Source organism: Canis lupus, chromosome 11, assembly GCF_048164855.1.
Source record: "Canis lupus baileyi chromosome 11, mCanLup2.hap1, whole genome shotgun sequence".
NCBI classification, from domain to species: domain Eukaryota; kingdom Metazoa; phylum Chordata; class Mammalia; order Carnivora; family Canidae; genus Canis; species Canis lupus.
The window spans coordinates 45,837,798-45,861,481 of record NC_132848.1 but is presented as its reverse complement, the minus strand read 5'-3'; the positions used below and the strand labels follow the sequence as shown (position 1 = coordinate 45,861,481).

Sequence of the window (23,684 nt, the reverse complement as noted above, 5' to 3'; positions counted from 1 at the left end):
AACGGTACTCTTTGGAAAACTGATTTTGCGGAGCTGAGACTGATTTATTGGTAATTCAGAGAATATTCGAATGACTTGTTTCTTTTATCCTAGCCTTTTCTGGTTTTGCCATTTTGTAGACTTATAGATGCACTGTAACTCCGGTATTGTCTCTAACCCAGCAAAATCAAGTGGTATGTTTTTCTGAGACGTCATAATTTAGTACAAATTGCGTATTTTCAGCAGGCTCACAATCAATTGCCCACTGCAACTAAGGGTAATCTTCATCTGCTGAGATCTCACAGAAGAACAGTAGTAACCTCTTACTATTTTTTAATGAGTGTCTCTAAATGGCAGCATTGTTCACAAAAAATGGCAAAACTTGATTTTCAAATTGAAAAAAACTTGAGAAATCTACAAGAAATGTACTATTGTATTTCAACTGCAGTTTCCTTTCCCACTCTCTCCTATTAGAGATTTTTTTTTTTCTCAAGAAAGAAACACATTGCGCTAACTGACCTTGGCAACACCTTTATAAAATATGGTAGGATGGTGTGACTGCATTTCAGTGCTAACTAGTAGAAAGCCTCTGCTAAGAAAGAAAAAAAAATCACATTGCTCCTTACATAAAAATAGAATAAAAAGAGAGCCGAAAACTACATTTAAAACAAAATGTATACAAACTCTAGAATCCTTCATATAATTTTGTCAGTTTTATTTTTGCTCATTCTGGAATATTCTGTTACATGCTATCCCATAATATATTAAACAATGTCTGAAGAGCCTTTTATTTCAATTTTGTCCAGTCATCTACATTCATCCTTCATTTACTGCCATGTATTCTCATGAGGACCATCTTTCCCAGTCTGAGGGGAACTGGCCTGACCTTTGGGTAATGCAACTGAGAGAGCCACTCTGGACTCCCACACTTGGGAGATGTTTTGGGGCACTCTACCTTATTACTTTTTTTTTTTTTTGAGCTTCATTAAAATTTATTTTTGAGATTTCTATCATTACTGACATCTCAAAGGGCCTATGAAAGTGCAGACACTTGCAAGGATAGCCCTGGGAAAGGACATGGCTCTTATCCTTTAACCTCTGTATCTGGCAGTAAACTTTCCTTGAAAACATCCACATCTAGTCTCTCAAATACCAAAAACAGAAAATAAGAACATGAAACCATTAAAACAGAGATTTGTACTCAAGTCCCTTGGGTGATATACACACAATAACTCCTGTGATTTACTCATGGGAAAGAACCATCATGCTGATGGTTGTAAGGCATTCAGCACATTATGCTGAAAGATGAAATAATAACAAGGAAGAATGAGCACAAACCCACAGAAACTTAGAAAGGAATTTGGAACCAGAATTGGTTTACCAAGACCTAATTCATCTAAACACATTATCTGTTTTTACAGAGTAAAAAGAGACCATGGACAGGTATATATATTTAAATAACATAGTTCACAAAATTCAGGATGATTCAACAATTAGTAATGATGAGCATTCTGAATGCCACTCACTCTTTGGTTAATAAAGAACAAAATCCACTTCCTGCTTGTGAAAAGTTTCCAGGGTAGAAAGGGAGGCAAATCTTTAAACAGGCACCAGCAGTACAGGTTCAGGACTGCCACTGGAAAGTGTTCTATGGGAACACAGAATGGGTGTCAGGGCGGCTTCCTAGAGGGAGGGACATCTCAGTAAAGACCGAGATACTAGTAGAGTTGGCTATGGGAATGCCACTCTCCATGGAGAGGGCACCATGTGCAAAGGCAAAGAAGAGAAAGAGAACAGGGAAGATTCCAGAAACTGCAAAGTACAGAGGGATATAGGTGGGGGGTATATTGAAAAAAGGTTAGGGAGGCAAGTAGGGGCAAGAGCATAAAGGGCCCCTTACAGTATATGAATGTTTTGACTGTATCCTAAGGGTAATGAATCATTGAAGGGTTTGTTTGGCTTTAAGTTTTTGTTTGGTTTTCGTTTTTGGTTTTTAAAGATTTTATTTATTTGAGTCAGAGCGAGCACAAGTAGGAAGAGGGGGGAAGGACAGAGGTACAGGGAGAAGCAGACTCCTCACTGATCAAGGAGCACAATGCAGGGGCTCCATCCCAGGACCCTGAGATCATGACCTGAGCCCAAGGCAGACACTTAACTGACTGAGCCACCCAGGTGCCACAAGTTTTGTTTGTTTGTTTGTTTTAATTTATTTAAATAATTTCTATACCCAACATGGGGCTTGAACTCAAGACCCCCAAGATCACTTGCTCTTCCAACTGAGCCAGCCAGGCACCTCAAATCATAAAGAGTTTTAGCTGATAAAGTGACTTCACAAAGTCACTCTGGCTCTTGCATGGAAAGTAGGGTTGGAGGCAGTCAGGAAGTCTTGTATTAGGTCCAGGTGCCCAGGTACAGCCACAGGGGAAGCAGTGGGTTGGATTTGACCAGGGTAGGGGTTTTGCAAAGCAAGTATAATACACAGAGAAAAGGCAAAGAAATTGAGGATATATTCAAGGGAGGGATTATATTGATTGATCATGGAACTGAGGCTCATTAATTTTTTTTTCACAGCATTCTTGGGCAAAAGAAATACCTAACAGTTTTATTTATAAAGGAAGTAAGGCCAAACAACTTAATAAGCATTCGTGACATAACAACTTAGTAGACATTTAAAAAAAAATACATGTAAAATGAAGCAAAAATAATACTTGAATTTCATTTTTAAACAACCATTACTACCCAATGGGACCGAGGTGCCATTCTCACACTTCTCAAACTATGGGGTCAGATTGGACACTGCTACCCTCATTTCCCAGTCCACACTGGCAAAAACCATTCATACATATTGCTTCATAGTCCATTATAACAGGTATAGAGGCATGTGACTAGGTCAGTTGGTAAAGCATGCAACTCTTGATCTCAAGGTCATTAGTTCAAGCCCCATACCGGCCATGGAGCCTACTTAAAAACAAAAAAACAGGGACACCTGAGTGGCTCAGCAGCTGAGCATCTGCCTTCGGCTCAGGTCGTGATCCCGGAGTCCCAGGATAGAATTCTGCATTGGGCTCCCTGCATGGAGCCTGCTTCTCCTTCTGCCTATGTCTCTGCCTCTCTCTCTCTGTGTCTCTCACAAATAAATAAAATCTTAAAAAAAAAAAAAACAACAGAAAAACAAAAAAGCAAAACAGGAAGTACAGTTTGTCCCATTACTGCTGATAATAAGTTAAATCCTTGGCTAGGTGCTGACAGCCAGATCTCTCCATTGTAAAAGCACATTTTTTCCCCTGTGCATGCTGTTGAGTACTTTTTAGCAAGTGAATAGTCTCTTCAACAATTTTTTAACCCAATGGTTTCAATATTCGTGGATGATCTTGTACTGAATCAGTTGTTGTATTGGGCTGCAAAGAAGTAATTTTCTAATTCCATATTTTCTCCCACATTGATTAGATGGCATTTTTCTTTAAAAAAATAACTGCCCATATCAACTGGGAATAAACTATCATTTTTCCTTGAAAAGGAAGGCAAATGCTTAATTCTTTCCCTTTAATTACTAATATTCATAGAAAAAGTATTATCTAATAGTTCTCTCCAATGGTGATAAATGAGCTTTTTCTTTCTCTTTTTGTTTTTCCTCCTTTTTCTTGAAAATTTGGACTCATAAATATTTATTTATTGTAATCTTGCAATTAATTATACTCATCCTTTTTGATGTGTAAATTGTTCCAGATTTGGCCAGTTATAGCCCATTCAAGTTGATGCCTATCCCCTAACACACTCAAGTAGTTATTTTTTGTTAAGATTTTATGTATGTATGTATGTATGTATGTATTCATTTAGAGTGCCAGCAGGAGGAGGGGCAGAGGGAGAGGGAAAGAATCTCCAGCAAACTCCCCACTGAGCACAAGGCCCCAATGTGGGGCTCAATCCCACAACCCAGAGATCATGACTTGAGCTAAAATCAAGAGTTGATCAATTAACTGACTGAACCACCCAGGTGCCCCCACCCCATTATTTGTTTAAACTTTTGTTTTGTAATCTAATAAGGCTACCACTATTACTCTTCTCTTTTGGGGCTTTCTTAGCTATTGATGCTTACTAATTTTTTTATTTTAGGATCAACTTATATAGTTCTCTGGGGAGGGGGAACTTGATATCTTTATTGGGATCTCATTAAACTTATATGTAAACTTGGAGATAATTTCTGATGGGGAGTCATTTTATCTAAGGACCTGGGACATCATTCCATTTATTCATTGTCACATTGGAATCTTTCAGAAGTTTCCCAAAATTTGACTGTATAAGTTTATGCACATTTCTATTTTTATGTATTTTATTTATGTGTTTTTGTTCCAATAGTAAATAGTCTCCTTATTTATTATCTTTTTATACTGGTTATTGTTTATATGAAATTTATTGATTTTTATGTTAATTGTATATTCTTCTACTGTACTAAGAGGCCTATTGTTTGAATTGGTATTTTTTCATTGATTTTCTTGGGCTTTTCATATAATTTGCATACAGATATCATTTTAACTCCTTATTTGTCATTTTTATTCCTCCAATCATTTTTCTCTTATTTAATTGCTTTGGTTAATATCTCCAATATATCATAGCTAAAATAGTGGGAAACGGCTTTGTTCCTAATTTTAATGGGAATGGGTTCAATGTTTCACATTAAATAAGACAGTAATTTTGAGATTAAGATATATATTAAGTATGATCCTGAATATAAAAAAGGAATTTGGACTTCCAGTTTCACTTTTGATCTCTAGAGACCTTGGAAGTCATCACTCCCATCCTTATAAGAATCAGTAACTTTTTTTTTTTAGATGTATTAGAGAACTGAGATTACATGACAAACCACCACCCAAAAAATCTAGAGATAAGCATATCCAGAGTATATAGCATAGGATCTGGTTCCCCAGAGCAGAAACTTTTGGATGCCATAAGAAAGTAGGAACACTTACATGGAAATTTTGATAAATTGCTAGAAGCTATTTGGACTAATGTAAGAGTGAGAAACATGGGAGCAGCAGTCATAGACTTTAATTCAAGTATAGTAAGAATCACTTTAGCGACGCCTGGGTGGCTCACTGGTTGAGTGTCTGCCTTCACACCCAGGGCATGATCCTGGAGTCCCGGGATCGAGTCCCACATCAGGCTTCCTGCATAGAGCCTGCCTCTCCCTCTGCCTATGTCTCTGCCTCTCTCTGTGTCTCTCATGAATAAATAAATAAAATATTTTTAAAAAATCACTTTAAATGTTAATGGTCTAAACATACCAGTTAAACAACAGATGTTTTCAGGTTTTTTCTTTTTTTTTTTTTTTAAGATTTTGTTTATCCCTGAGAGACACACAGAGAGGCAGAGACACAGGCAGAAGGAGAAACAGGCTTCCTGCAGCAAGCCTAATGCAAGACAGATTCCCAGGACCCTGGGATCACAACCAACTAAGCCACTTAGGTGCCCCTGAAGTTGGATTTAAAACAAAACAAGACTAGATACTATGTACAACAAAACCCACTTCAAATATAAGGACTCAGTTAAAAGTAGTGGGGTAGAAAAAGGTATACCTTGCTAGCACTAACTCAAAGAAAGTTGGAATGGCTATAATAATTTTAATCCAAGACAGTTCTAAACAAGGAATATTATCAGGGATAAAGAGCATTTACATATTGATAAAAGGGTTAATTTTCTTTTCTTTTTTTTAAAGATTTATTTATTTATTCATGAGAGACACAGACTGAGAGAGAGGCAGAGACATAGAGGGAGAAGCAGGCTCCTCACAGGAAGTCTGATGTGGGACTCGATCCTGGATCCCAGGATCATGACCTGAGCCAAAGGCAGGTGCCCAACCGCTGAGCCACCCAGGCATCCCAAGGGTTAATTTACCAAGAAGATATAACAATCTGTACTTTATGTGTACCTAACAACAGAGTGTCCAACTACACGAAACAAAAGCTGATGGGACTGAAAAGAGAAATAGACAAATCTACTATTATAGTTGAAGGCTTTTACACCCTCTGTCAGTAATTCATAAATCGAGCAGGCACAAAAAATCATAAGGATATGAATGACCTGAACAGCACTATCAATCAACTTGATCTAATTGACATTTATAGGATACTCATCCAACAAGAGCAGAATATACATTCTTCTCAATTGCACATGAAACATTCACCAAGATAGACTGCATTCTGGGCCATGAAATACACCTTAACAAATTTAAAAGAATAGAAATCATACAAAGTATGTTCTGAGACCATGAAATTAAACTAGAAATGAATAACAGAAAGATAGCTGGGAAAATCTCCAAATGTTTGGAGATTAAAACAACACATTTCTAAATAACACAAGAATCAAAAAAGTCTCAAGAAACATTTAAAAATATTTTGAACTAAACTGAAAATGAAAATACAATTTATCAAAATGTGTGGGGTGTGGGATCCCTGGGTGGTGCAGCGGTTTGGCGCCTGCCTTTGGCCCAGGGCGCGATCCTGGAGACCCGGGATCAAATCCCACATCGGGCTCCCGGTGCATGAAGCCTGCTTCTCCCTCTGCCTGTGTCTCTGCCTCTCTCTCTCTCTCTCTCTCTGTGACTATCATAAATAAATAAAAATTAAAAAAAGATGTGTGGGGTGTAGTGAAAGCAGTACTTAGAAATTTTTAATATCAAATACATATATTAGGAAAGAGAAAAGATCTAAAATCAATGATTTTCTACCTTAGGAAAGTTGAAAAATAAGAACAAGTTAAATCAGCAGAAAAAAAGGATATAATATAATTAGAGCCAATATCAGTGAAATTGAAAACAGGGAAACAAGAAAATCAACAAAAACAAAATTTGGTTCTTTTGAAAAGATTAATAACATTGATAAGCCTCTAGGCAGGCTAACCCAGAAAAAAGAAGACATAAATGACCAATATCAGGAATGATATTGGTAATGGCTTAATTCTCCATGGGCGTTAAAAATAGAATAAGGTAATATTATAAACAATTTTGATAGCCAAGATGAATACTTTGAAAGATACAACCTACCAAAACTCACCTAAGGATATAGTCTTTTCAAGATCCAAATCTCTATCTACTAAAGAAATTGAATCAAGTCTTCCCAACAAAGAAAAATGCCAGGCCAACACGGTTTCACTGGTGAATTATACCAAATACTCAAAGATAAAAACATTGATTCTACCCAGGATCTTTCAGAAAATGAAAAAAGAAATACTTCCTGCCTTTTTCTATTATCAAAACCAATTGAAGATGGGACAGCTAAGGAAAAATACAGTCTCTCATTAACCGAGACACAGAAATCCTTAAAATATTAGCAAATTGAATTCAACAATATATAAAATCTATGATCATTACAACCAAATGGAGTTTACTCTAAGAATGCAAAACTGGTTCAATATTCATAAATCATTCAATGTAATTAATCATATTAAGGATTATTAAAACTCACATGATTATGTCAATAGTTGCTGAAAAAATATTAAAAATTTTTAGGCTAGAAATAGTTTTTTAGCTAATGAAGGGTATAAAAAACCTACAGTTTATATTATACTTAATGGTGAGAGACTGAATTCTTTCTCCTAAGAACAGGAACAAAGCAAGTATATTCTTTCTCATAATATTACTCAGTATCATACTGGAAGTCCTAGCCAATGCAATATGACAAGAAAAGGAAATAAAATTATGCAGACTGGACAGGAGGAAATGAAATTGTATTTAAAGATGACATAATTGTCTATGTAGAAAACCTGAAAGAGAATCTATAAAAAATCTCCTATGACAAGTAAGTGAGTATAGCAAGGTCACAGAATACAAGATCAATATACAAAAGGCATTTGCTTTTATATATACCAGCAAAGCATAATTGGAATTTGAAATGAAAATAAGAAATCAATAGTCAATACAAAAGGCATTTGCTTTTATATATACCAGCAAAGCATAATTGGAATTTGAAATGAAAATAAGAAATCAATAGTCATCAATGGGGGCACCTGGCTAGGTCAGTTGATGGAATGTGCAACTCTTGATCTTGGAGTTATGAGTCCAAACCTCATTTTGGCCTTAGATATTACTTAAAAGAATAGTCATCAATGGCATTTTAAATGGAAAGATAATAGCTAATTACTACTAATGTAGCATGTATGTTGAAATCATCCTGTCTTATTTCAAATGGACAGCTTAATTCATGCTGTTTTTAATTTAGCAACAAAAGACAGGAATTTCCTTGTCAAACAAATGAGCTATACATTTATAACTCATAGTTTATATTTATATTCTCTTGTATTTTTATATTCTTCAATTTTTAGTGGCATAAAAATACATAGTTTCCTAACTTCCTTATTTTTAAACTTAATATTATTTTTGTTGAAAACTTATAACTTCTCTCCGCCCCTTAATTTCTGATTTCCAAGTCAACATTGTCAATTTTTTGTAACAATTTATGCTGGCATTTACCTTCATGTTTCTAATAGCATGTATATGTTGCTAATACTTGCTTTTTCAATTTTAGATATTGTCTACTGATTTCTTACTATGAAATATATGTATCTGGCTGCCTTAAGTGAGAATTTATGTGCAAACAGACATACACACAAACATACATTTTCCACTTCATATATTTTCTATTTAGGTATGTCATAAAAGTTGGTTATGTCAGTGCTTATTGTTTACATTATCATGACTATTTAAATTAGCATTCAGGGTGACTCATATATTTATATGACCATAATTTTTTTTTGTAATCATATTATCTATCATTTCATTTTTTTTCTTGGAGTCAGTAATCAAAAACTTCCCAAGGGAAAAAAATAAAAACCCAAGACCTACTGGTTTACTGATGAATTCTATGAAACAATTAAAGAAGAATTAATACCAATCCTCCTCAAACTCAAACTCTTCAAAGAATTGAAGAGAAGGGAACACTTCCAAACTCATTTTATGAAGCTACCATTACCTGATACCAAAGTCAGACGAGGACAGTATAAGAAAACTACAGGTCAGTATCCCTGATGAATATAGATCTAAGTGAGTAGATCTTAATTGTTTCACCACACACACACACACACACACACACACAAAATGGAAACTATGTAAGGTGATGGAAGTGTAAATTAAGTTGATTGTAATAATGATTTCACAAAGCATATATATACATCAAATCATCTATTGTATACTTTAAATATATACAATGTTACTTGCTGATAAACCTCAGTAAAGCTGGAAAAAAATGGTCTCTGTTTTCTGTCTATTTGTTCTACTTTCTGGGAGTTCCCTCAATTTTATATTCTAAATCTTTTTTTTTAGGATTTATTTATTTATTCATGAGAGACACAGACAGAGAGAGAGGTAGAGACATAGGCAGAGGGAGAAGCAGGCTCCTCACAGGGAGCCCGATGTGGTACTTGACCCCGGATTCCAGGATCACAACCTGAGCTGAAGGCTGGTGCCCAACCGCTGAGCCACCCAGGGATCCCTATCTTCTAAATCTTAACTAACTTTAAAACTTCATACTATCAGGGCACCGCGGTGGGCTGAAAAAAACTTCATACTATCGTAGTGTACATTTCTTTTTGTTACATTTCTTTTTGTTTTTTTAAAAGATTTTACTTATTCATGAGAGACAGAGAGAGAGAGACAGAGGGAGAAGCAGGCTCCATGCAGGGAGCCTGATGTGGGACTCGATTCCAGGACTCCAGCATCATGCTCTGGGCCAAAGGTAGGCACTAAACCGCTGAGCCACCCAGGGATCCACCATATTTTACACTTCTAAGAGCTCCTTTTTGTACTACTAGTTTTCCTCATTTGCTTAACAATACCATTTTTGTTCTTATTAAAGAGATCTTATCTCTCTATAAATATTAATGAAAGTAACTACTTCAAAATTTTTCTTCTTTCCTTGATTATCTTCTTATGTCCTTTTATATCATCTCTTTTTTTGTGTCATTTTTCGGTTTGGTTATCTTTCACATTAGACACTATGTTAGTTTGCTCAGGCTGCCATAACAAAATACCACAGACTGGGTGGCTCTCAACAGAAATTTATTTTCTCACAGTTCTGAAAGCTAGAAGCCCAAGATTTGGGTGTCAAAAGAGTTAGATTCTGGTAAGGCCTCTCTCTTTGGCTTGCAGATGGCCACCTTCTTACTATATCCTCACACAACCTCCTTCCTGTGTATATGAATTCTTGGTGTTTCTTCCTCTTCTTATAAGGATGCCAATTCTATTGGATCAGGGCCCCACCTCTGTGGCTTCATTTGACCTTAATTACTCCTATCTTCAAATAAAATCACATTGGGGGGTGGGGATTTAACATATGAATTTGAGGGGAGACAAAATTTAGCCCATTACAGACACCTTCCTCAAATTTGCTAACCATGATTATCTGCTCATGTTTAAGCATGAGACCTTAGAAGAACTGTGTATCTTAGAAGGGTCTGTTGAATGATGAGTTTTCTTACCAGATAATCAGAGGGTCAGCTACCTGCTTGACTGGGGACCCAGAAATATCAGTGACTATTGGTCTTTTAGGAGGGATGATTTATTTTGTCTATAGGGAGATCCTCGGTCCAGTTAAGGGAGATTAGGCCTGACTGAAAATCTCTGTACTACAGAGACTACAAGAGTAGTCTTAAAAAAAATAAATAAATAAAAAGAAAAAAAGAAAAAAAAAGTCTTGTAAGGCAAGATCGGGGTGGGCAGGAACCTGGGACTCTCAACCTCTAATGCATACACTTTCATTTAATCCCGTTTTCATCAAGATATCCCTCCTTCTACTTGCTTTGCATCCTTGAATCCAGAGCTTCTCAGATCAGCATTTCCAGGAGCAAACTTCTTCTCTTATGCTGTGGTTGGGAAATAGATGTCACAGGCTTGGAGGCCAACTAAAGGGTTTAACTGCTTTTTTATAGATTCATTCCAAGTTTGTTCTGGGTGCTGAGTACTTGCAGCAGTCAGCAACCTGGGCGAATTTCCGGTGCTTGTGGCACTTACTTCCCAGTGGGTAAAAGTAATCAATAAATGAAGAAAAAGCTCTGTCAGTAAGACACAGGAAGTGGGGAGTGCTATGGAGGAAAGTAAAACAGGAAAGAAGGGCAGACTGGGGAAGGGTGGGTGTATTTAGAAGTTGGTAAGGAAAGCCCACTTTGACAAGAAGTCTTGAGCAGAGACCAGAAGCAGTGAGGAAAGAAGCCAAGAAGGGAGAAGGGAATTCCAGGTTCAGAGGACAGCAAGGTCAAAGACTCTGAGGGGGGAATATGCTTTAGTATTTAAGGACAGTGAAGCTGGAGCAGAGTGACAAAGGAGGGACCAGCTGGAGATGAAGTCAGGGGTGTGGCAGAAAGCCAGTTAGGTCAGGCCCTGGAGCTACATACGAGTGTGATGGAGCCACTAAAAGGTTTTGACTGGAAGAGTAAGGTGTGATCTGACTTACTTTTAAGGGTAATTCCTGTGGCCTCTGTTGGGCTGGTGGGATCAACTGGGATCAAAATGGCCATCGACCCTCCACCTTGTTGCCCCCACCTCAGAACTTTCCCATCACCAGCAGGTCCTCACCACCTGAGGACACGTCATGGGGGGGGGAGACTGGACCTACGCAGGAAACCTGAACCGTACTTACCCAGACCCCATAAAAGGGCACGGGCAGTTATTGCCCCAGGCCGATGCCACCAGTAATATGCCTAATACCTATCACCCGGGACAGACACAACCCCTTCCCCCTCCCCCCTTAAAAAGCCCGCTTGCCCCTCTCCCCCCCACTGTGCGCCACTTCCCCGCCCCCACCCCCCAACGCTCTCTCCCTCCCCTGCGGGGCCACGGAACCTCACCTGGAACCTTACCTGGAACCTCACCCGCCCAGAGCGCGTCCCATTAAAAGCCTGTTTCCACCAACTTTTGCCTGGCCTCTCTATTCCATTTCACTACCGATCAGATTAAACCTGACACCTCCATGTGAGGAAGGTTAGAGCAAAAGCAGAGCAGGTTTTAGCAGGGGGTGGAGGGCGCGAATCAGGAATTCTGTTTTAGTCCTGTTAGGTCCAAGATGTCCATCAGATACACGAATGGGGATGTTAAAAGGGCAGTTAGATTCAACTGTAGAGTCTGGGAAAATGTCAGGATTGAGGGATCTACATTTTGGAGTTGTTGGTTTATGGATGATGTTTAATTCCATGCAGCTGGATACAATCAGGGAATGAGTATGTAGAGAGATGTTTGGTGACTGAGATTTAGAACACAGGTATTAGGATGTTGTCAGGGCGATAGGGATCCATTAAAGGAAACTGAAAACAATGAGCTGTCAGTGCGGTAGAAGGAAAAGAGAAGAGTGTTCTGAAAGACAAAACAAAAACAAAAACAAAAACAGAGTAAGGTTGTATTTCAAGGATGAAAGAAAGATTGACTGAGTCACATACTGCTGATAATTCAAGTAAAATGACCAAAAATGAACACTGGACTTGGCATATGGAGGTCACTAGTGACTTGGAAAAATCCTGTGGAGAGTTGTGGACAAAGTCTTGGCTGACACAATAGAAAAAGAGGGGAGGAAGAAGATGGATTCAGGCGAGGGATGATGGCAGCCCGATCTAGGCTGGTTGTGGTGGATGTGGTGAGAGGGCCAGACTCTGAAGATGGTTTTAAGATTGAGCCAAGGGCAGCCTGGGCGGCTGAGGGGTTTAGCACCACCTTTGGCCCAGGGCCTGATCCTGGAGACCTGGGATCAAGTCCCACGTCAGGCTCCCTGCATGGAGCCTGCTTCTCCCTCTGCCTATGTCTCTGCCTCTCTCTCTGTGTGTCCCTCATGAATAAATAAATAAAATATTAAAAAAAAAAAGATCGAGCCAATAGGATTTGTTGATGAATTGCCTACGGGGAATAGGGTGTGAAAGGTGAAAGATGATGTAGGTTTTCAGCCTGAACACCAGAAGAACGGGGAAGAAGGAGAGAATCAGACTTTCAACCAATCTTCCTGTTTCCACTCTCTCACCTTCGGCCCTATTTTCCCGTGAACACCTGAGATTTCTCAGATTGCTTTTCCTGCTGCCTCACCAATAGCTCTCCACGTTCAGCTTCTCCTGGGTGGCCATATGAATTGCTATGCATCCTTCCGATTTCCAGCTTCCAAATTTGTTGCTGTCTCTCCTTTCCCATTCTCCTCTTCCTTGTGTGTTTGAGTCCCTTTTATAAAAACAAAAAACCAAGCAAAACCCCTGTATAGTCATTTTTGTGAGATTTGAAAAGGGGCAGAGAAAATATTGTGTGCTTAACCCCAAATTTAACAGAAAGTCTCCTTGTTTATTTTTATTATTTTTTTTAAGATTTTATCTATTTGAAATAATGTCATCTGGGTACACAGGCTGTTTGGGAGAGAGAGAACAAGCGGGCAGGCAGAGGGAGAGGGCGAAGCAGGCTCCCTGCTGAGCAGGGAGCCCAACTCTACTTGGGTTCCATCTCAGGACCCTGGGACCACAACCTGAGCAGAAGACAGATGCTTAACCAACTGAACTACCCAGGCACCCTTGTTTGTTTTTTTTAAATTAACAAATGGTTATTTCTCTAGTTTGGTCAGGTCAGTTGGTCCTTATGTTAGATGTTTCAGAGCCTGTGTTTTCTGACTGAGATAGATTAATTATCTGAGTGATAGATTTTCTTTCTGCCTTCTCCCCGTCCCCCAATTCTTCTCTTGCATGAAGCAATGTATGTTATTCAAAGTTGCCTGGGAACACCACCACCGGGCACCAGCCTGGAAAAAAGCATGCCATACCATTTAAGAATATCAGCGCCAAGTGAACTTATAGGCTGAGGTCAGGAAGCTTATTCTCGCAGATTCTGGCAGTAGATTCCCAGAGCAAAGCAGCTACAGGTGGAGAGAAATACTTAGGTGTGTGTCCTTGGAATGGATTTCTTTCCAGCTTGAGCTGACTTAAATTGGTGTTAGTAACTTGCAGCTAAGGGGCACCTACTAAGATTAAAGATCTGTGCTTTGGGACGTTTGGGTGACTCAGTGGTTGAGCATCTGCCTTTGCCTCAGGTCATGATCCCGGGGTCCTGGGATTGAGTCCCACATCAGGTTCCCTGCCTCTCCCTCTGCCTATGTCTCTGCCTCTCTCTCTGTATCTCTCATGAATAAATTAATAAGATCTGAAAAAAAAAAATCTGTGTTTCGCCAGTCTGGAAGGTTGATCAAACTTACCATGGAGAGTTAGAACAGTCCACCTCTGTCTACTGACATCACAAAGAACGAGCCCAGAATTTAGGACAACACAGCTCTCAAATCAACTTTCCCAGTGGTGAGTCAATTCCCACGACCTCAGGCCAATTGTAGGGCTTTAGCAACACTTGATCCTAGGGGCTGATTCCACCAAATGGAGAAAGCTGCCTAAGGACATAGGCCTAACTTATCAGTGCCTTCCTTTCCCCTTTCACTGGTACAATAAGCAAACCCAAAGAACACTCTAAATTGCCCTGAATCTTGGGCTTGATGGGAGAGGATTAGAAATGAGGGGTTGAGGGGATCCCTGGGCGGCTCAGCGGTTTAGCGCCGCCTTCAGCCCAGGGTGTGATCCTGGAGACCCGGGATCCAGTCCTTCATCGGGCTCCCTGCATGGAGTCTGCTTCTCCCTCTGCCTGTGTCTCTGCCTCTCTCTCTCTCTCTCTCTCTCTGTCTCTCATGAATAAATAAATAAAATCTTAAAAAAAAAAAAAGAAATGCACTTTGAACTAGATGAGAGACATGAGGATCACATTTCTGGACTAAAAGTAAGTATACTCCCCTGAATTTAATACCCTAAATGATGCTGTATGTCTTGTTTTGCGATTGTCTTAGACAAGGTCTTTCAAAGGATCTGTCTATAACTAGAATCCAACACATTAGGAAAGCCCACGGGGGAAATATGCCCAAAGTTATACGCCAAATCAGTGGGAGAACTGAAAATAAACCCGGGGACTTTTACTACTCACTCTATCATTAACGACTACAGGGACCCGCAGAGACCTTGAAGGATGGAGTCTGTTTCTGGATTTTATTGGAAGATTTCCCTTTTGTGGGTGTTCCAAATACAAATACTGAAGGGAAAGAAAGATTAATACACATGCTCTGAGAATGATGACTTATACTGATGGTATTCAAACACAAACAGCACTTTAAATAGAGATGCAGTTCTGTTGCAGAAACAGCATTGGTTTCTGGATCTGACTCTGCCACTAATGAGCTGCTTCATTTGGGACTAGTAGTTTAACTTCTCTGAACCTCAAAGTCCTGGTTTGTCAAATGAAAGGGTTGCAGCAAACAACGTCTCCCCTATTTCTAAAATACTAAGAAACCTTAATTTTAAAGGCTTAGAAACTGGATAAAATAAATTGGAATGATGGTTGTAGTATGCAGTACTGACGTATTCAAAATAATACAATGTGTTTAATACAATTTTAAAAAGCTGCAAAAGTCACAGAAATATATTCAATTAAAGACAGAACAATGGAGAGGCCTTTTGCTTCTGGTCTGTTGTTTTTTCTTTTCTTTCCTTTCTTTTTTCTTTCTTTCTTTCCTTTTTTTTTTTTTTTTTTTTTTTTAGATATGAGGAAACCAGAATAAAAATAAGGGAATTATAAAAGACAAGCAGAATTAATCATTATATGAGTTTAATCAGGGAGAGATTAAAACAATCAAGAGGCTCAATACTGCAAACAGCATTCATAATCATAGGCTTTTAAACCACATACACAAGACATCAAATATTTTCACATGGGGGGAAGAGGGGTTCAGAGAATAAAAGGCATAAAGGAAGACTAGGTTTTGAACACACCATTTTATTACTGACAGGGAGAGAGTGGCAAATTGCCAAAATGAAGAGCCTTATATCCAGGAACCATGGTTGATATTCAGGAGATTGAGTGAAAGGGTGGTGATGGTAGAAATGATTATTAGTAGGCAGAGTGCGTTTCAGCTAAGCAAAGCACCAAGCTCAGATATTATTGTCTCAAAGGTGTTCAGCAAATAGGCAGAGATACAGAATGATACTAAAAAAAAAAAAACAAAAACAAAAAACCAGAGGGGCACCTGGGAGGCTCAGTGGTTGAGCTTCTGCCTTTGGCTCAGGACATGATCCCGGGGTTCCGGGATCGAGCCCCACATCAGGCTCCTTGCGGGGAGCCTGCTTCTCCCTCTGCCTGTGTCTCTGCCTCTCTCTCTCTTATGAATAAATAAAATCCTAAAAACCAACAATAAAAAAACCCAAGAAAGCTGTGGGAAAGTCACTGGGATTTTTAAAAGCACAATTTGGCCTTGTTTTTAGGCACAAGCTAGTCACACTTAACCAAATGGAGGGCATTTCTGCAAGTTGCTACTGTAATTATGAAGGAAAGCTGATGTCCAGGCTGTTCAGCACACAGTTTTAGTAAGGATTATTTGTAAATTCCTGCATGGGAAATGCTGAGTCAGAAGTTAGGAAGTTGCCCCCCTTAAGAACCAGGAAAAGGGAGGAAGGTGGCCTATCAGTGGCCCTGGGATGAGGATACTACTGCTCAGAAAGCCCAGAAAGCAAGAGGGAATTTGGGAAGGACAGCAGGAAAGGAGAGAATGGTGAGGACAGTGGCTTGGGAAGTGAGCAGGGTCTGTGCAGTTTGGCTCCCCGTCCTTAGCAAAATTCTTAGCCTGGCATCCAAGACCCTGTGGTATCTGGTCCTGCTTCCTCACGGGGTGTCTATCTGCTGTGGGCCTCCCACTCTGCAGCCAAATTTAGCTCCTCTCCTTGACTTGGCCTCTGGGTCCTCATGCTTCCCTTGGCCTGAAATGCTCTCTGTTTGGCCAGCTCCTGCTGCCCAATCCCACCTCAGTCATGGCTCAACACTTCAGAGTGACCTTCCTTGAACAGCCTCTGTACAGTTGCCATCACCGTCTTTTTGGTTCATTTTCCACCACCACCCCACCTCTACTGTCTGTTTCCTGTCTTCTTGCCTGCCCACATGATCTCCATTGGGAGAGGGAGTCTTATTGCAACGTGGGTCTGTCTGAGAAGACTCTATTGAACAAAAAGGGAAATTGGCTTATGCTAATCAGGCAACCCAAGGGAGGGGGTTGTTGCAGAGCTTTCTAGGTTTCAGAAGGCTTATTTATCTTCTTAGGTAAGAGTGCAGGGCCTGAGGGCTCAGCTCATGGGAATGGTATCAATGTTGGAGCTCCATGACTTCCATATACAGTCATCGTAAGAATCCCTAGTAGTTGGTCTTGGAAAATTCTGAATTATTTGTAATTTTTACAATATTCCCTAATTAATGAACTTTTTGTTCTTGTTGTCACAGAATTGTGATTTCCTGTTGTCTTTTGTGAACTAAGGTCTTTAATACATACACAGCATCAATCTCAAAAGTTTTGTTCTGTTGTTGAACACAGTGGACAGAATTACAAGGAAATATCAAATCTTCAAGGTCCCAATTAAGCATCTGAGAGACATAAGGGGAGCATCAGTAAATCCTCAAGACAGAACAGTCCAGGTGTATGGTTGCTTTTCTCATGAGAAGGGAATATTGACTGCCTGGAGCTAATGGGTTGCTGAAGAATGTAAGTCCATCATAGTGAAGTAGGTGGCCTCAAGTAGTATTGAGGACAAAACAGAATTTGGGTGGAGGACCAGTGAAAAAAGAGGAATCGTGATCTCATCTATAGTCCTATAGTCTTGCATAAATCAATATCTATGCCCGTGAGGCTTTTTACCAGGCAAACCTAGAGTATTATGAGGGCTGACGTGAAGAATAATGAACCTCTGCTTCATAAAGTCTTTCGTGGTGGGCCTCAATCCTTCCTTAGGTTCGAGCTTTAAAGGATGCGTAGGGTTTAGAAAAGTCAATTTCTATTTTAATGGGTTTACTTATAGAATTATTTGGGACAACTGTTGTTCCAGAGCGAATCAGAGACTTCAAATCATTTCTAAAACTGAGACCAAGTTAAATTTTCAGGGACAGGCAAAGTGCCATCTAGTCACACTATTAAGGACTTATGCATGAGAGAGTCTTCAGGTGTTTGTAGAAAAAGTTCATTTGAGGAACATTTGAGTTGTCAGCTCAATTTACATAAAAGATCTCTCCCAATAAAATTTAACAGCATGGTGTTACAGAGAAGAAATGCAAATGCTTGTTGACTGAGAGAGCCAAGGGGTTGCAGGTTGGGTCATGGGAAGAGTCTGAGCACTGTTTGAAATTCTTGAATTAGGAATTGTTCTGAGGAAGATGGGTAGAGATGATGGTAAAGCTGATAACTGACAGGGTAGTATGCGTATCTAGCAGAAAGGTTTGCCTTTGTCTTTCTATTATAATCCTCCTTATTGAATTAAAAGAATCATTGGAAATTGGGCACCACACTATCCCTCAGAGTCCCTTCATTATTCCTCTGTGGATAACAAGGAGGCTGCATAATTCTGTTTCATTTTAGTTCAGATGGGGCAGTTATTTTTTCAGTGCCTAAGTACCACCTTCCCCACCTTTTTTTCTTTTCCCTTTTTTTTTTTTTTACTGTATTGGCAAGTGTCTTTGTCAAAGGGAAAGTTTTTATTGTCTCTTGAGGGAGAGGAGGAGAGATTTAATTGCTTTAATTATAACATGATGTGCTTTGTTTATTCATTTGTTTTCCTTTGGGGTATCTAAAGCTTCTTCAAAATGTTTAGCCAAAGTTCATAGAATGGGGTATTTGCAAACCAACTTTTTATGTATCATATCTGTAGTTGCTGCCTCTGAAACACTAACAAAGGAAGGTACAAAAGGCATTAGAAATCAGAACATCAAGAGCTAAACCAGAATATTGTCTAAATGTGATTAGTCTGTTGACAAAGCCTCGTTGGATTCATTCCCTTGTTTTTTGCAAGATTGAATCAAGATCCAGGTTTTTGTTGTTGTCCGCTTGTTTGTTTGTTCCTAAGAAAGTCTTGTGTTACAGTTTCCAAAAAGTTCTCACTCATTTCCTGTACTTTAAGGTGTCCTGATTGAATGAAATGCATCTCATTATTTTGTATTAACTTTTTCCTGAGAAAAGGTACATTCACATGCACTTGTAAGAAATAATTCAGAGAGATCCGGTGTATCCTTTACCCAGTTTCTCCCAATTGAAACACCACTACAGTTTCACAAAGATTTGACATTGATGCAATCCGCCAATTTTGTTCAGACAGCTGTATTTGTACTGATTTGTGTGGGTATGTGTATGTAGTTCTGTATGATTCTACACTATGTGTAGGTTTGTGCATTTACCACCCCAGTCAAGATATAGGACATCTTTGCAATGACCCCTCCTGCTACCCCTTGAAAACCACATCCACCTCCCTCCCATTCCTTTCCCGGAGTTCCTAACCCCTAGCAGTCAGTAGTAATCCATTATCCATTTCTAAAATTGTGTCATTTCAAAATGTTACATAAATGTTATATAAATATCATACAACTTTTTTATTCTTTTTTTTTTACTCAGTATAATTGTCTGCAGATTCATTCAATTTTAGTGTGTATCACTAGTTCATTCATTTTTCTTGCTGAATAGCATTCCATTTTCCATTTTCACTTCATTTCCATTCCATTCCATTTTCACCCATTTGCCCATTGAAAGACAGGCTGTTTCCAGGTTTTGGCTATTATGTATAAAGCTGATATGAGCATTTATGTATAGGTTTTTGCATAAACAAGCTTTCATTTATCTGAAATAAATGCTCAAGAGAGCAATTGTTGTGTTGAGTCATATGGTAGTTGCATGTTTAGTTTCATAAGGAACTGCCAAACTGTTTTCCAGAGTGGCCATTCCAGCGACATTCCCACGAACAATACATGAGTGATCCAGTTTCTCTATATTTTTGCCCACACGTGTCATTATTTAGGTGCTCCTGTGTTGGGTGCTGTTCCGATAGGTGTGTAGTGGTATATCACTGTGATTTTATTTTATTTTATTAATTTTTTTAAAGATTTTATTTATTTATTCATAAGGACACAGCTAGAGAGAGAGGCAGAGACATAGGCAGAGGGAGAAGCAGGTTCCATGCAGAGAGCCCGACGTGGGACTCGATCCCGGGTCTCCAGGATCACGCCCTGGGCTGCAGGCGGCGCTAAACCGCTGCGCCACCGGGGCTGCCCTATCACTGTGATTTTAATTTGCAAATCCTTGATGGCTAATGTTGAAACTTTTTTTTTAAATTTCACTTCAGTGAAATGTCTGTCTTTAGCCCATTTTTAAAAATTTTAACTTTATTTTATTGTCTATTTTATTCACAAGTTTTGAGGACTTTATATATTCTAGGTACCAGTCCATTGTCAGATGTATAGTTTGCAAATATTTGCTCCCAGCTTGTAGCTTATATATTTTTTTAAGATTTTATTTATTTATTTGAGAGCGGGAGAGAGAAAGAGAGAGAGAGCATAAGCAGGAGAGAGAGAGAGAGAGGAAGAAGTAGGTTCCCCACTGAGCAGGGAGCTGAACACAGGGCTTGATCCCAGGACCCTGAGATCATGACCTGACCTGAAGGCAGGCGTTTAACCAACTGAGCCGCCCAGGCACCCCTGTAGCTTATCTTTTTATCTTAACAGCATCCTTACAGAGCAAAGGTTTTTAATTTCGATAATATCCAATTTGTCCTCTTAAAACTTATATTTTTTTCTTCAATGTTTGATTATGAAAGATTTCTAGTTTTTCATTTTACATATAAGTCATAACCCACTTTGTGTTAATTTTTGTATAAAGAGTGAAGTTTAGGTTCAATTTTTGGTTGTGCCTGTGGGTTTGTTTGTTTTTTTTTTTAGATTTTATTTATTTTAGAGAGAGAAAGAGAGTGAGAGAGTGCATGTGAGTGGGAAAGAGTGGCAGAGGGAGAGAGAGAATCTCAAGTAGATTCCCTAATGAGCTCAGAGCCCCATGGGCTGGATGCAGGGCTCCACCGGGGGCTTGATCTCACAACCCTGGGATCACGGCCTGAGCCAAAATCAAGAGTCAGGTGCTTAACTTAACTGAGCTGCCCAGGTGCCCCTGCCTGTGGATACCTAATTGTTACAACACTGTTTGCCATAAAAACTATCCTTCTGGGATGCCTGGGTGGCTCAGTTGGTTAGGCATCAGATTCTTGATCTCAGTCTGTGCCTTTTTTTTTTTTTTTTTAAGATTTTTAAAATCTTGAGAGACAGAGAGAGAGAGAGAGAGAGAGAGAGGCAGAGGGAGAAGCAGGCTCCATGCAGGAAGCCCAACGTGGGACTCAATCCTGGGTCTCCAGGACCACTCCCTGGGCTGAACGTGGCGCTAAACCGCTGAGCCACCAGGGCTGCCCAGCCTGTGCCTTTTGAACTCAACGTTGTGAGTTGAAATCCCACCTTGGGCTCCATGGTGGGCATGGAGCTATATATATATATATATGACTATTCTTCCTTTACTGAATTGCTTTTGTACTTTTGTCAAAAATCAGTTGAATATATTTGTATGGATCTATTTCAGGGTTCTCGATTTTGTTCCATTAATCTATATAATAACTCTTCTTTGTTAGTACCACACTGTGTACTATAACTACATAGTAAACCTTAATATTAGATAGAGTTAATATCTAACTCTAGATATTAGAGTTAGATATTCCTTTCTGTTAAGATTGTTTTAGGGATGCCCGGGTGGCTTAGCAGTTGAGTGTCTGCCTTTGGCTTAGGGTGTGATCCCAGTCCCGGGATTGAGTCCTGCATCGGGCTCCCTGCAAGGAGCCTGCTTCTCTCTCTGCCTCTCACTCTGTGTCTCTCAGGAATAAATAAAATCTTAAAAAAAAGATTGTTTTAGCTCATCCTCTTTCCATCTCTCAGACCTCTCCTTTGTTTGCCTCTTGCATTGTTTCCAGGGATTACAGTTGCACTTGGCTGGGGGAGTGAAGATAGAGGAGTCTGTTGCATCTTGTCCATACTGGAAAACTCTATTCTAACTTAAGAGAATTAGAGTTAAAACAGAGGATCCACAATATACATATTATATTAGAAGAAAATGCAACTTTCAGTCAGAAGACCCGAAAGAAGAAATTATTTCCATTAAGAATTATTGTCAAATAACTAGATATGTTCAAACTCTCATCATCTAACATTTTATCCATTTACACTGCTCCCAAATGCATTAAATAAAACCTTAAATGTATCATATAAATAATGCGGAAGTAGTAAAAGACTTTGTATGATCATTCATAAGTCAAGAATGCTGGTTCTGAGCTTATGAGAAGAATCCTCGAGACGTGCAGATGGCGGACATCGCCATTGTCCTCGCCTTTATCCTTTTCTCTCAGATAGCATTGCCCAGTGGAATATAACACAAGCCACATATATAATATAAAGTTTCCTAGGAGCCACATTAAAAAAAGCAAAAAGAGCAGATGAAATTATTTTAAATAATATTTTAACCCAATATATCACAAATCTTATTTCAACATACAATTAAAATTTTAAATGGAATAATTAACTTCTTTTTTAATACTGTCTTCGGAATCTATAGGGCATGTTTTACTTAGCACATTTCAACTGAGTCTAGCCCCAGCTCAAGTGCTCCGTGCCCTGGCTCCCCTTTCAGACAGCCACATCCTTCCCTTGAAGACACTGAGCACAGAATAGCCCGGAGTGCTTGAACGCAGAGGTGTGGCAGGTGATAGGTTGAAAAGAAAGTGGAAACAGGTGGCAAATGCCTGGAAAAATATTATCCCAGTAGAAAAGGAAATGTTTCATTCATTGTAGGTCCTCTGCATGTTCTTCACCTGATTCTTTCTTTCTTTTGGCTTATTCATGACGACTTTCTCATCCCAAGTTCAGGGCCTGAATTTATTTTTATATTGCTTTGTGCTGCTTCACTTCCAGTAGGAAGATGACCCCAGCTTCAGGGAAGCCAGGGGATTAAGTGCCTATTTTCTGCTCAGAAATCCATCAGTTCAGTTGCTTCTAGGAGCCTCCTCAGCAGTTTCTACTTCAGGATCTGGTGAGAGTAAGAGAGAGAAGAGGAACTCCTTTACAGCATTCAAAGGGAATTCGATCACTTACTTGGTGGAGAAAGCAGATGGCCCTAGCAGCTCAGAAATGACTGAATAAACAGAATGGTCCTTGAGCAGAGGGAGAACCTGGGGGTGGGGCATGCTCACCTTGGGAAGCAAGTCTGAAGGGCCTTGGGGGAGTGGCTGGGCACTAGTGGGTCCTACCCCTCCTTCAGAGGCAGCCACTGCCTCTGGGCGCAGCAGGGAAGGAGGGACCACAGAGAAAGGCCAGTGTTTGAACAAGAACCATCTGGAATAAGCAGTCATAATCAGAGGAAGGGTAAAGTACTTTGCCTGGGATTTAAGAAAACAACAACAACCCAGCAACCGATCCTAAAGGCCTGTTTGTTGCCATATATCTTTTTTATGAGGGACCAGCATTTATTTTTATGGCCAAGTTAATGGACTTCTAAAAGTAGAAACTGAATATAGAGAGCGACATTTACTACTCATGTAACATTAGGAAAATCCCTAACAGCCTCTCTTCCTGTCTTCCCCATCTCCCGCTTCTCTGCTTGCCTTCACCTCTCTCCCACCCTCCTTCCCACACCCATTTATTCAGCATCTACTATGTGCTAGACACTTACTGTAGGTACTGTAGGTAAGAGTCCCACCCCAGCCTCACAGTCTAGCTCACCAGGTGGTGCCATCAAAGTCTGCACGCAGGTGATTATCAGGTAGTGAGGAAGGGGTGGGTGGGAGCTGAG

General features: G+C 39.6%; 2 long non-coding RNA genes across 3 annotated transcripts; one reads left to right on the top strand and one right to left on the bottom strand.

Annotated features, from left to right (window-relative positions):
• Positions 1-11,806: 11,806 nt before the first annotated feature.
• Positions 11,807-14,200, bottom strand: LOC140643103 (uncharacterized). Of its 2 annotated transcripts, none has more exons than XR_012039502.1 (3): positions 14,175-14,200; positions 12,969-13,159; positions 11,807-12,313 (listed from the first exon to the last, which is right to left on the bottom strand). It is a non-coding gene; the product is annotated as an uncharacterized lncRNA (long non-coding RNA). The 2 variants fall into 2 exon arrangements; XR_012039503.1 differs by lacking the exon at positions 14,175-14,200 and adding an exon at positions 13,746-14,058.
• A 25-nt stretch (positions 14,201-14,225) lies between these two features.
• On the top strand, positions 14,226-22,100 carry LOC140643104 (uncharacterized). The gene is made up of 3 exons (XR_012003274.1): positions 14,226-14,271; positions 14,688-14,740; positions 21,814-22,100. It is a non-coding gene; the product is annotated as an uncharacterized lncRNA (long non-coding RNA).
• The last annotated feature ends 1,584 nt before the right edge of the window (positions 22,101-23,684 follow it).